Raw genomic sequence first — 14,521 nt, 5'->3', positions numbered from 1 at the left:
TTTAATTTACTCTGACTAAGATGGAACATTAATTTGAGTAAAATAATCAATCAAACATGGCCGGTCTAAACAACTGAAACAAGCTTAAGATTTTCAATAGCCTACTTTTATGATAAATATTTTAGTGGTTAGAGCTAGTAATTGAACTAATTTAAATGTAATAAAATTACTTTACTTTGCTTACAAATTCTGAGAAAATTCAGATCTTTTTTAACTGCACTCAGCATTCAATTATTAACTGCACCTTAACAATTAATTGTCTTATCTATTCGACATTTATTATTAAATCATATTCTTCTATCCAAACCTTATTTGGTGTACTTTCTCTGTATATATAACCTAAAACTCCCGTTATCCCCAGAACTATTGACAAAATATTTTTACTAAATATTTCTAGACAATCTATTTCATTAAAAGGTTCATGTAACATTTCAACAATCAGCTGTTTAAACCTGCAAACTGTGCATACACTCACCGCTAATGACCACTTAAGTTGCCAGATATGACATATTTGGGCAATAAGGGGCTTAATTATAGCCTAGCACCAGTGGAACATGTTATAAATAGGCGGTGTTGAAGCCTGGCCAAGCGCGCCAGCTGTTCACAATATTCCCATTCATACCGCGCTGTAGTGATCATTTCATTCATTGTTACTGGCGTAGTATTGTAGCCAGTTATTGTTGGCATGGTAACACTGTGCAGTCCAGATGATGGAATGTTTATTGCTTTGAATATTTTAGCTGTATTGCTGTAAGCGAGAGATTTGTTGTACGGTTGGGATGCTATTGCGGGTGTTTTGTATTTTAAAAGTTGTGGACCGGTTTGGTTTCGAATATATAGGTTTATACTTAAATTAGTTCAATGTAAGGTTATTAATTTTGATTATTATCATGTTAATTTTGAATATTTCCATTTTCTGGTCTTGAACCACTTGATTATTAACTTTTTTTGCAATAGTAATGTAAAGGCGTTTTCAATAAACCAGAGGTTGTTTAAACAATGTATTGGACGTTTGGGCATCAAAATAATTATTGCTTTTATTGAGTAGCTTATTAAGTTAAATAGCATAACTCAATAAATAAATTAATTAATTCTTATTCTAAACTATTTTAATTTATCACTTTATATAATTATACAAAACTATACTGCTTAAATTAAATTATATATAAACGAGATTGTAATGCTTAAAGTATGTTATAATTAAAGCTTAAAGCTTGTTACCATTATATTTCTCACTCCAAATATCAATTATAGTTATTGTTATATTTCCTAGGTTAGTCTCACTTGCCTTTGTTATGTGCATATTTCTTAGACTTAAAACTTGTTGTACTATTTATTTAATTATGTCTTATATTGTTTATTTATTGTTACTCCTAGGTATAGTTTTTTACTGTCTTAGATTTTGCATGTATCCTTATTGTTTTGCCCATTACTTTTGCAGTGTTACTTAGTTTTAGTGTATTCAGTCATGATGAGTAACTCATAATATTGTAATTCAATATTGTAAATTGGTGAAATCCGTTGGCAATAAATAAATACATAAATATTTACTAAGGATTCGAAGTTGTACTCATAAGCTTACTGTTTTAATTGTTAAAATTAAAGTTAAGTTTCTTTTCAATTACGTTTCCTTTCTTTGTTTGAAGTTCATTGTTGGTGATGGTGAGTTAATGTTGTTCAAAGGTTTATTGCGGATATTTTCCATCACGATTGTGTAGGGTGTATTGTTTTTTACAATCGTGATGGAAAATGTCCGCAATAAACCTTTGAACAATGTTTCCTTTGTTGTAATCGTATTAAGTTAGAATTTTTTAGTTATTTGAATATCATAATTCGAATCAATATAACCAAAATAACAATCTAAGCTACTATGAGTCTCTCTTTCATGGGTCAGACATGTCAATGCTGCTTTGAAGATGAAAATCTATCTTTTATGCATCTGCATCTTTACAACCATTTATTTAAAAAAAATTGTTTTGTAAACAACATTTATTCCTATTGGGGTAAGTATATAGATAGGCATTTACAATGCATTTGTAAACATTACAACAATAATTTTAAACAATAATTAAATTTACTGGACCAGCAGGGATTAGAGGCTAACAGATGCCTTAGGCGATACTGAAAAATGGAAAGTTACCTTTTTTAAGGGGTTTAACATCAAAAAAGTTTGATAATCAGGCTAAAGCAGTTTTTACACAGTTGAAAAAATCTTTTTGCAACCATGCAATACACAATTTTACACCTTAGGCACATTCACAGTTAGTTGATTACCTTAAGGTGTTTGGTCCAATATAGCACGATATTGTAAAGCAATACATTGCATTTTAAAATGTAACCACACTGAATGAAAATATAATGTTGAAAAGTTATCTAGTCCTAAAATAATTACTAATGTTAGATATTTTAAACAAAATCGCACATTCTACAATTAATAACCATCAACCCTCTCTCTTCATGGATAAATTCAATCCAACTTCCGTTAATTAAATCACGGTGATTGAAATTTCCGTTAAAATATTCCAGAGTGTAAGATTAGCCCTGTTGTAATTGGGGCTGATGGATTAGGGAAGAATAATTCAGCGTTTAAGACAAGTCGCTGGGGATTCGACGTCGGCAGCTGTTCCGGAAAAAGAAATGATTAAGGCTTTAGGGCTACAAGATTTCAGCTGATGGGTAAAAGAGGGGACTTTTTAGTGGAGGGTTGGTAAGAAGTCGAGCACTTAACAGTGGAGATAAGAAGTGGGAGCAGATAAAGGAAAATATTATTGGTGAAGTGTTAGTGCGCCTGCCTCCCCCTCCCCCCCCCCCCAGGGAGTGATGGGTGGGAGGGGAGGGGATGGGAGCCTGTGTCTGGAGCAGTGTACGTCCGGATCGCACCGTGGCCACGTGCTCTCTTGGATACTGTGACTAAAATAGTGCGTCCCTCCAGATGTCGCACCAGTGAAAACGGTAGGGGCCAACGTCAGAGCTGGTTATAGCTTTAGTACTTACAATGTAGTTTTCGGTTAGAAAATTGCTACGTAAACAAAGAACTATACCTCTCGTGTTAATTTGGATTACTTTAGTACTAAAAAGTTTAAAAGGTTACTTACAGACTATAACTTAGCTGTAATTAATTATCAAAGTATTTAGACACCAAAGAAACAAATTTTATATAAACCAGTTATAATTGGGCGTAATTTTATTTGTGATTGAATCTTAAAACCAACGTCAACAAAGAACTGCACGTGTTTCGTATTTAGATTACTCTTAAGAATAATGAGAATTTTCTTTGATTTCTTCAAAACCACTTACATTTATGGTCGTCAATGACATTAAAAGATTTATTTTCAATATAAAAAATCCAATAGTCTGTATATACAGTTACTCTTTGTTGAATCTTTACAAATCTACGTTAAGAGGGAACAGGTAGCGTATTTAGATTGCATTTGGGAATAACAAAGATTTATTTAGACAGTTACAGACACAACTGTTATTTAGCAAAGTTTTATGTAGTTGTAAATTTATTGGGGCATACGTTTCAGAAACAGAAATAATTGTCTTTGACGATTATTATTGTAGATGCCACCTTAAAAATAAATAACACCAATAAAGAAGTTTCTTAACCTGTTACCTATTTTTACCAAAGAGCTGTATATACGTATTGCTAATATAGATTAGTTTAACTAAAAACAACAAAATCATAGTCTTTGGGTTTTGATTATAATTAAAAACTATCTGTATTATCATGTGCTTTAAATACTTCCAAGAAATAAGGGAAAAAGTAATTTCTTACGAATGGTTATTCCCAGTTAAATTGTTGGAGGGATAATTTAAAGTTTAAAAGAGTTTTCGGCGTGACCTTACATTTAGAATATTAAAATAAAATCTGTAATTATATTATGTCAAAATATGTTTAGTTCGTATAGAATCGTCATAAAGTTCAATACATCTGCAAGGTTTTTTCATCCTCCGACGTTTTATATTTAGAAAACAACATTTTTATGGCAGAACGCTATTTTTAGTAGACATGGAGGAAAATTATCATGTAAACACTATGTTTAACTTGCATTCATTTTTTTATTTTGTATAAAATCGATATTTATAGACCTAAGTCTTTCGGGACTTTTTAGATGCTTAGGAGGGAACCTTCTATGGTAATAGACACCTAGAAACATCCATAATTTAATAGATTTGTACGGGATAGAGTTGGGGCCTCGGAGCCTGAGGTTCCGGATTCAAGTCCAGCCAACCATCAATGGATTTTATCTATATGATAATGCCACGACCCTTTTGGACTAGTCTGAAGTAATGTGTAGAACACTTCCGTTTCTAAGGTTCTAGCATGTGAAGGTGAAATGAAATGAAATGAATTTTTTTTATTTCAACAGGCACAGTTACACTTAACCTGCATACATATATACTGAATTACTCAATCAAAAATCATTGATTTGAATATTTCTCGGATATTACATATGTATTTTAATGCTGTGGAGCAGCATGGGTCCTCTAGTTGATTATAATTTAAAAAACATTTTTTTTATGATCAAATAACAATGAATATGCTATTTTTCAGTAGATTTTATTTATTGCCTTCATATTGTGTCATTGTACCAAAAACATATTTTTTTTATGTTTAAACAAAGAGTATTATCATGTTTTGCTTCAAATAGGAACGATCAATGTTTAGAGTGCAATTTTCTGTACGAAAAGGAGATAACAGTAGCAGTTATTTCTGATAACCAGAGCTAATATTCCACTAAGAACCTATTTGTATGATACGGTTCCATTAGGAGCAGCAAATTTAAAAGCCAATTGCGATAGTTAATTGATTAAATCCCCTAAGCTACTATAATGGCTTTAACCTTTTAGGCGACCGTTCATTTATATTTTACTTGGATTTAAATTCATTTAAATTTGATCATCATAATACAATCTTAAATAAATTGGTTTTATTTTAAGACTTTTTTTAGTTGCAGTTGTTGTCTAAATTGTTTGTTTGAGAAGAAAGCTGTTATCATGACACGGACTTCAATAAACCAATTTTATTTTGTCTAGGTATACTACGTCGTGGACCTATTCCCCCCCCTCGCATAGCATTTTGAATAATCTACTAACGTGAATAACACTACAAACATGCGTTTATTTTTAATTAAAATGTATTGCTTTATCGTATATTTAATTAATTGTAGTTTTTTTTCTCCTGAAGTGGAATCTGTGATACATTGTGTATACATTTGTTGACCTGTTTCACTTTAGATATCAGTTAAATAAGTATAGTTAAATACTCTTATATTTGTAGATTTGCCAAAATAAAATTGGGATCTGGGAAATTCGTCTCTAGACCAATTTAACTATTGTATCCCATTGAAAAATCCGATTTCAGTTAAAAAAAAGAAATGGGGGTGGGGGGCCGAACAAATAACTTACCGGAAGTGTTAGTAGATACAATATCTTTAAACAGCTGTTATTTGCATTTGCTTAGTTTATTTAGTTAATCATGAAATAGTTAAAAAAACTTAAAAATTACAATAAAGAAAGGTAAGGATAGTACAAATTTAACTCGCGTTTAACTAGAAATCATTAAACTTATGGTAAAGCAGGCAAACCAATGAATTAACAAATAACCCACAACCAATCACCGTTAATTTCGTATGAAAAAATACCATAACGAAACGAATAGTTTCATAGATTGGCAAAGAATGTACAATTTCACTTTGTTCATTGTTTAAATTTCTAGTTTTTTCTGCTTTACTGCTATTATTAATTCCATACTTTGCAAAAAAACAATTTTTAAGACACTTTGAGAAAAAAAGTTAACGGATAAATTTGGAAAGCTGGAACTTCACTAGATTTAGTCTAAAAAAACGTGTTCTACATTGGTTCTGCGTTACTCCTAATAGTAAATTGATAATTTTTTTGTGTACCGACATATTTCCATAACATGGTCAAATGCTTTTATTATTTATAGTTTTACAATAAAAATAAAATATAAAATACAACAAAGGATGTGTTCCTAACAGTAGGAACTTAAATAATTTTTGAGTAATTTACCAAGACGCAGGTCTATGATAGAAATAGCAACATAATTAAACAAACAAGTAAAAAAAATTCTTATATTCTCTGCGCGCATAAGACCGCATAAAATCTGAACCGTTTCGATATGGTAAGACCTTTAAGTGTGCGTTGATATTTTATCGTAAAAAATCTAATGACGATCCTACAAAATTCCTAGGATAGAAAACTAAGACAATATAGTATGATTGTTATGCCATAAGCGTTATGGATTTCAAATTATAAGAGAAAATGAGTTAACTAATAAAATAGTTAAAAAAAACTTTTAATTTAGTTTATTGGTAGGATCAAAGTGAAGTATGAAGTTTCATCGAAATCGCAAACGATTTTCGGGAATTGCGATTGAAAAATACCGGATTAAGGGAAATCCATCAAATCTATTTTATACATATTGGCAAGCTTTACGTTATCGCTTTCATTCCATTTAGATTATTAAAAGTGTAATTTCATCTCACCAATTAGCGGTATTTACTTTATTTTATTATAATTTTTCCCCAACCAATTAAAGTTAATATAATTACTTAACAGGTTATAATTTGAGCATATCTTTGAAACAAGTTCAAAAGTAATTTGATTCGACTTTTGGTGTTCTACTAAAGTTTAAAAATTCCGTACCAATGCTTTGCAGTTGGCTGCGTACATAAATAGTGTATCTAAGACAACTTATTAAATATTTGACTAATATGTTTTAAAGAATTTCTTCATGTTTCACTTAATGGAGGAGTGAGCTGGTGTAGTGGTTAGAGCGCGGGACTTCAGTCCCGGGTTCAAATCCCGCCAAGTCACCAATTGTATTTTATCGAAGTGATAATGCCGTAACCCTTAGGTCTAGCCTGATGTAACGTGAAAAACAATCCCAGGCTCATGCCTACGTCTATACATATTTAATTTAGCCAAAAGTTAGCCAAGTAAAAGTTTAATTAATGTTGTTTGATTAATGTTTAATTCTTGATTTAAAAGACAATGTTTCAGCTTTACAAACATTTATCCAATTACAAAGTGACGATTGTAAGCTAAAATCATATTGTGATATCGATATTTAAAAATAACACGATACTATGTGAGAATACAAGAATCTATTTGCTAAATATTCTAAAAAATAGCGACATGTATTAAAATGTGCTAGAAGGATTGAAGCTATGCTGGTTGGCAAACCATTTCATTGTACCAAAGTAAAAAAAAAAAAAAACTAGGTAATGTGATACACATTATTTCAATCATCACATATTGCTAAAATACCAGTAAGTATCGGTGCTCAACAAATATCATAAGCGACCAATGTTAATACCCACAATATGTAGAAAAACTTACAAAGTGTTGCTACCTGTCTATCTGTAGAACGCGGACGAAAAAAACATTCTATTTTCGTTCCGGGAGATGCTGTTGCATCAATCACAAAGAGAACGCCAAACTTTCAAGTATTTCAGGTATTTAAGCAAATCTTCTCTCCTGAAATTATAAGTGCCCTAGAGTTGTTATAATTTCCTAATAAATTCTACACATCTAATAATAGTCAGAAAGCAATAACGAAACATCTAGGAGGGTGTATGAGTTTTATTTAGAATTAAATGTGACATTGTATATCACGTTCATTTCAATAAAAACATACATTATATTGACATTCAATATTATGTTAAATAAATTTACTTTAAAAAAGCTATGATTGCCATTGTAAATAAAATACCTTAAAATGGGCTTTAGATAGTTTGCCTAAATGAGAATTAACTTTAAGTAGCTCTATGTATTCCAGATTTTAGAAATCGTGGAGATAGACTCTTCGAGGAAGGGAAGCTAACTGGTCTATTAGTAGAACACCCTTTGGTCTCTACGGTTATGGCTTCAAAATCCGCCAATCAACAATTTTTTTTATATAATACGAAAAGGCTTCATTTTTATTGCGTCAGGATTTAAATAACTACCTAACATATTAAATATACATTATAAAAAACAGGACAGAAACACAACAGTACACAAAAAACTTTAGATTCTGCATAGCTTGAAAACTGACGACCCGTTTTGTTACTGTTTAAGTAGACGGTGATGATAATAACTGGCAAACAATACCAGGTAGGATTCAAAATAAAGCAAAATTAATCCTTTTCAGCTCGTGTATGGTACATTTGTAGAGTTCGTTGAGTATTTCAATCCTTAAAGTGAAAAAGTTCTTACTTCCAAGTTTTAATACTATAAATAAGAAGTTAGAAGTAAGAGTAACCACAATCAAAAGTAATAAATTAGACCGTATTGGTTCTTTTTGATTATTATTAATAACTGATATACAGTAACATAGACAGTAGTATTTTGCCTTAGTTTCTAAGCTGACAGAAAGTTCAACAAATCTTGGATAACATGCTGATAATATTGAATCTGTGTTTTGTTTAAAATACTTCATTGTAGAGCTACGTTAAAAAAATATTGAGACTTGCTTAGCTACAATTTTATAAAAAAACCCTTTGCTCAGTTAAGACAACTTTTACTTTCGGATCTAGACATTTGAGTAGACTAATATGATATTTAGGAATACATATATGTATTAATATTATCTCGTAATACCTAGAAAAGGTTAATTTCACCCTTTATGCTCAGTGCAGTAATGAACATAGCGAACTATATTTACATTTACCAACTCCAGAACAACAGTGCTAGAGTAATGCAGTTGGCTACATACATAAATTACAGAGTCTACGACGTAAGCCTTCATTTACATTGCTGGACTTGGAAGATATTAACATTTGATAAATATGCTTCACAGAAGGGTCTTTAGGTGTTTCATAAATATTCGTATTTTCTTGTCTTTAATTTTACTCGAGTACGAATTTATGATTTTAATTTCACATGGAATTTTTTCACTTGACTACGTTTGTTAACTTTTAATTAGTCACCAACGGGGTTAAGACCGGATTAAGACATATTTTACCCTCAACGACTTTGATTGTTTCAATGTTCAGTACATTTAGTTACAATGTAATTTTCGGCAAAAAATATGTTGTGAAGCTTATAGTTAATTCATAGATTTATAATTAATAAAATAATCAAGAAGAAATTTCAAAAATATACGTAAACACTGAACACAAACTAATACAGCTCAATTCAAGTTCACCATCGACACTTTGGGTCTTTGCGGGAATGAAAAATCAATTTCAATTGTGTTAGCTAACATATAGTGATTTTTTTTTTGATGTCAGGAGGTTAGGGGGAGTAAGTCAAAAATCATATTTCGGTCAACCTTTCGATTATACTTGTTTCATTGAATTCCGCTTTTTTATGTCCAATACAGATTTTGTATGTTAGTTGAAACTAAAAAGTAACCATAATTAAATAACTTGCAGTCGGGACCACGAGAATCTGCAGTTGGCGTCAGCCAATCACAAGACAGAACTAGTGCAACGTTGTCATATCGCCTGTTGACAACACTTAAATTTACTAAAGCAATATTTTTAAATCAGCTGGTAAGATGTGGCAACAACTCGCAGTCCTCATTGGCTCACGTAGTAAATAGGCTCCTCTCTCAACTGCAGACTCTCGTGGACCGTACTGTAGTGATTGGCATGGATGTGAGGTGAACTAGTGATATAGTTCGGGACTTCATCCCACAAGGTCCTCGGTTCAAATCCCACCAATCACCAAATGGTTGTACTTATGTAAAAATACCGCTACCATCTAGGCTCTTGGCTTAGCCTGTTAAAGCGAATCCATGCTAGACACTGGGATGATAAGGTCGGACATCAAGGTAAATAAATAGAATTGATCACATGATAAAGCACCCTTAAACTATTTTTACTCTAACCAACACCGATTTCACTTTTATACTCCTACTGTGATTTGAGTAGCTTGGAGGATATATTTGAGAGCATTATCATGATTATTCCACGCTCAGAGATGGAGAGCATGGTGAAGCAGTTTGCGCAGTGTTTTGCATTGTAATGGGGTAGTAAACGTGTCTAGCCGCCAATTAACTCTTACTGTGTACAATGCATTAAAATGATTCATCTTGACATCTGCTACTAAACATTAACATGTCGTTTAGTAAGCTTTTTTGGACACATGATATGCTACGGAGACCCGATAGAAGAAATGATAATTTGAGGTCAATAATAGAATTCTTCCTTTTCCAGGAGCAGCAAACCCAATTTTAAGTTTCTAAAATAAAAAATAAAACTATTTTATTCGAGTCTAAATTGTAAAACAGGGATAAATATAATATTTTTTTTATCCAATAGATATATAATGGATAAATGAGGGTTTACCTCATTTATCCAAGGGAAATCAGATAACCGTTTAGGTTATCTGATTTCCCTTGTGTTGACATTTTTAACGCATAGTTTAACAGTAACATAAGGCAGTGTGACTTAAGCCAGGTTTCCTTATAAAATTTCATTATATTGACTTTAAAACTGCTTTATTTTTGGAAATATCCCTAAACTAAAGTTTATTTTGTATGGCTTTTAGAATTACAATAATTATGTTATTCGGGTTTAATCTAAAAAAAAAACAAAAAAAAAACAGCACAATATTGGGATACGTATGTTTTTGTAAATCCCCATACTACGAGAGAAATACAGCTGTGAATTATATTCACATAATTGGCTTCCGTAAAAAAAACATATTAGAAACCTTGACACCGATTTCTTAAATCATGAATTTACGAACTCTAACCTTTCAAATATATAATGCACATAATTCTGTTTACTATAAGCAACAAAATACAAATAATATAGTTATTTGAAAATTTAATTTAATTTTTCAAGCGTTATTTGAGTAATTAAACTTCAGAAATGACCTAAACGGTCATTTACGTAAGCTAACACTGTCATTTCCACTAATCTCAAAATTTGTTTATTAATTAAGGTACTTGTTCGAACTTAAAACAGCAGAGAGAATACGTGAATGATCATACAGGCTTACTTATTTGGGCATTGGATATTTGCCTAGAACGTTTAGATAACAACATTATTTCGATACACCTATCGTGTCAAAAGGAAATAATTCAAGTACACAAGAAATGGAAATAACTGAATTTAAAAAAGTTAGTCTATTGAAAAAAATCTATCCTTCTATACTGTTTAATTTTATCATGCCGTTAAAATGATTATTTCGTACCCTTTGTTTAATCTGTAAACATTTAAAACCCATAAGTAAATCATATTGGATAGAAGAGTTCAAATTACGTTCATAAATTAGAAAAATATGAGTTAATTCCACTTCAGCAGCTTCAGTAAATATATTTTTATTGGCTGCGGCTATAATGTTCTTTAGAGTGACTTAGACAAATCTTTTGACTGGAAGAATAGTTACTACATTAGAATTCTTTTTTGCTCACTGATGAAAATCAAAATTCAATAATTAGCAGCTTACAAACAGGCAATGCAAAACATTTTTCATAATTAAAATACAAAATCAAGTCCACTATGGTTCGTGTACAAAGTTACGTGATACACTTCATTAATTAGTAAACAGCCCTACAAAGAAAACTCGCAACACAAATTAAAACTAGGGTTTATTAATCGAGAAGTAATTAAAATCTAATTTTCAATTTCCATGTGACAAAATATTACAATGGAAATAAATTATATTAGGTGGGATTTTTGAACACCCAAACGGAGGATACACGCTTTAGTTAATTAACTTAGTGTATTGTCAAAGCACTTTTAATATACCCGTTTTAAAAAGTGTTACATTAAACTTTTTCAAATTGCTCTAATTATATTAACTTTACAGACTACAAACCTTGCTCTTATTAAATATACGGTAACTTGAAAAAGTTAAACCAGCTGTATGACAAAATGAAAAACACAAAAAAATCATTTCTGAAATATTTCTTGATGTTTGCAATCCAGAATGTTTGGCTTTTTTATACACCTTTCACAAAATATTTGCTTTTAATCAGGTTTAGCTAAACATTAAAAGTAATTAAAAATTCCGGTTGCAGCATACCTATATAAATTACAAGCCACATTATTGAATCACAAACGCGTTTAATAATTAAACACCTTTGACTTGTATTTAAGTACAATAACACTACATTTTTATGGGTTCATACTAATTGTAAAGAGTGATATTAAATAAGTTTTTTTCCCAAATGTATTTGTATATGCAAATACCGATAGATGTTTATTTATAAACAAGCAATCTACAAATAACTTACGACTGATATATTCCTGGTTAGAAAAGTGTGAGATATAACGAACTAAGCTGAGCACTTAAAATGACGTGGCAAAAGACATTGAGCAAAAGTTTAACATATTAAAGCGGTTGTCCTTACTGATATTTCAATATCTTAGTACATTTTAATATTAATAAACATCTACAAAACTGATTATGTACCTACAAAAGTGTCTTTTACAAATACTCCCTTTCAATAGCTAGATTTGATTAGTTAAAGCATGAAAAATTATGGATACATAGATTTAAAGTGTAAAATTATATATTATATTATTAAAAAATAATGGACTGATGGCACCAAACTGGACCAAATTATTTTGCACAATACAGACAGAATTAACAAAATCCAAGCCTGTATTAAAGTTATTATTCATATAAAAGTTTCAGCCTGGTTTAAGCTCTCGATAAGATGCCTTATTAAACACAAAAACTCTTTCGTTTACAAGCCTCTCCATCATGCCAATGTTAATGGCTACTTCCACTTTTTATGACGCCTCTTAATTCCTCTGCTATAACGCAACAATATCTTCCCGTAAAGTATATTTTACTAAGACCGTCTTTTAAAGTAGCCGTTTCAGTTCAGTTATCAGAATTGCAAATTTTCTCATCACATCATTGTTTACTTTAATAACAGTTACTCATAACAACACGGGTAACGGACCAATGAGGTTCAAGGATTGAGAGAGAAGAAGTAAAATTGTATTGATTCGAACCTAAACTAATCAGCTGTTCAGACCAATTTAATTGTTCAATGGTGCAATTAGTGTTTTAGTACAATGTTTTGTTGCACCACTGTCAGCAGTGGCAATAAGAGGTTATAAACGAAAACCCCTCTTTTAAGAAGTTATGAGTAGTGATTGTTTTGTAATTAAAACAAACAAAAAATCACAGCTGTAATTTATTAGTATGCCTTATATAAAATACGGTTTTTTCAGCATTTTAGTTGTTCGTCCTGTATATGACGGAAAGTGTATGTAATACTTGAAACATACTCAAGATTTATTCTCCTAGGACATCAACATTCCGCCTACAATGGGATGTTTCCCAAACTGCCCTGTAAATTTAATCCTTCTCTTACTGTTCGAACTATATATTCTTTGGTATGATAACTAGTGTCTTATAGTGCTACAAAGTTATATTTCCAATTATAAAACATGGAGTTTCAATTTAGCTCAGTACTAACTCCTAATCTTCAGTCTCGCTTGGTATCGTCTAATCCTCATATCTGCGTCGCTGCAGCAATGTTAAAGAGGTAGTACTTTCTTAACAGTATTGTTCTTGAATTGTATTTTATATCGTTAGTGTACATTCTGTGTACCAATATTTTTTTAGAATAACGCGGCCTGGCGATTATAACATATTGGACAAATACTTATACATTTACCCTAGTTATACGTTGACATTGCTAGACAATAAAATCGCGATATAGGGAATACGATAGACAGATGAAAGTTATATCATCCCTACAGTTATTTCTTATTAAGTTTTTATTGTATTGTGTTAACAGCAAATTTAAGGATAAAATGTAAATTTTAACTCAAAGAAGCTCAAATTAGCACTAAACAATCTGACAGAGTTAGCAAAAAAAATGTTTTAAGCCAGAACACTCGTACTAATTCATAACGGTTTGCGTGTAAGGCCTCTAGTATTTTTTCTACCTAAAATAAAATATTGATAAATGTTAAGCTTAATTTAATACGTAAAGGCTCATACGAGGATTATTTTCCATCATAAAAAAGTGGCCTTTACTACTGTAATCATTTAGGCCAAGGGCGTTTAATAATACAGAGACTTCCCTCATCTTAATATCTATACTATTGTTTTTTTAATCGTCGGAGGTATAATCGTTGTATCGTTGGTAACTTGGGTGAAAGGTTCTGGTTATAATTGGAATGAAAAACCTCATGTTAGTAACTTAAGTAAGTTTAAAAAAATAACTCTGATGGTAAAAACAACTCTAATTAGTAGGGGGGGGGGGGGAAAGTATGATAGAGGCTAAAAACCATCAAATTGAGAATAGCCTTATGATGTTATCAACAAAGAGGTATTTTTTGTTAAAAAAGGGTAATGAAGCGTAGGCTGGCAAAGACCAGGAAAGTATAAAGTATGAGACCAACCATTTTGCCTTGATGGGAAGGCCTAAAAGCCGGAGATTCTCGCTAATATGAGCCTAATGAGGGCTTAAACTTACTTTTAAATCGACATTACTTTACGATTTTTGTTAAAGTATAGGTCATAATTAGTTTTTGAAAGCCTCATCACTGGTGTTTGCTGAATCATATCTTAAAATAACAAATCCACC

At 31.2% G+C, this 14,521-nt stretch overlaps 1 protein-coding gene across 2 annotated transcripts in view; it reads left to right on the top strand.

The window, feature by feature from the left end:
* Positions 1-2,615: 2,615 nt before the first annotated feature.
* The window catches only part of LOC129004336 (lachesin-like), a 180,872-nt gene continuing 168,966 nt past the window's right edge, over positions 2,616-14,521 (top strand). For both annotated transcript variants that reach the window (XM_054432894.1, XM_054432891.1), the window contains exon 1: positions 2,616-2,952. The gene's annotated coding sequence lies outside the window, so the exon portion shown is untranslated. The remainder of the gene's footprint in view (positions 2,953-14,521) is intronic.

This window comes from Macrosteles quadrilineatus, unplaced genomic scaffold, assembly GCF_028750875.1.
Source record: "Macrosteles quadrilineatus isolate MER2022 unplaced genomic scaffold, UCM_ALF_1.0 Scaffold_9__3_contigs__length_116548681, whole genome shotgun sequence".
Taxonomy (NCBI): domain Eukaryota; kingdom Metazoa; phylum Arthropoda; class Insecta; order Hemiptera; family Cicadellidae; genus Macrosteles; species Macrosteles quadrilineatus.
Note: the sequence above shows the minus strand (reverse complement) of the source record. Positions and strands in the feature narration are given on the sequence as shown.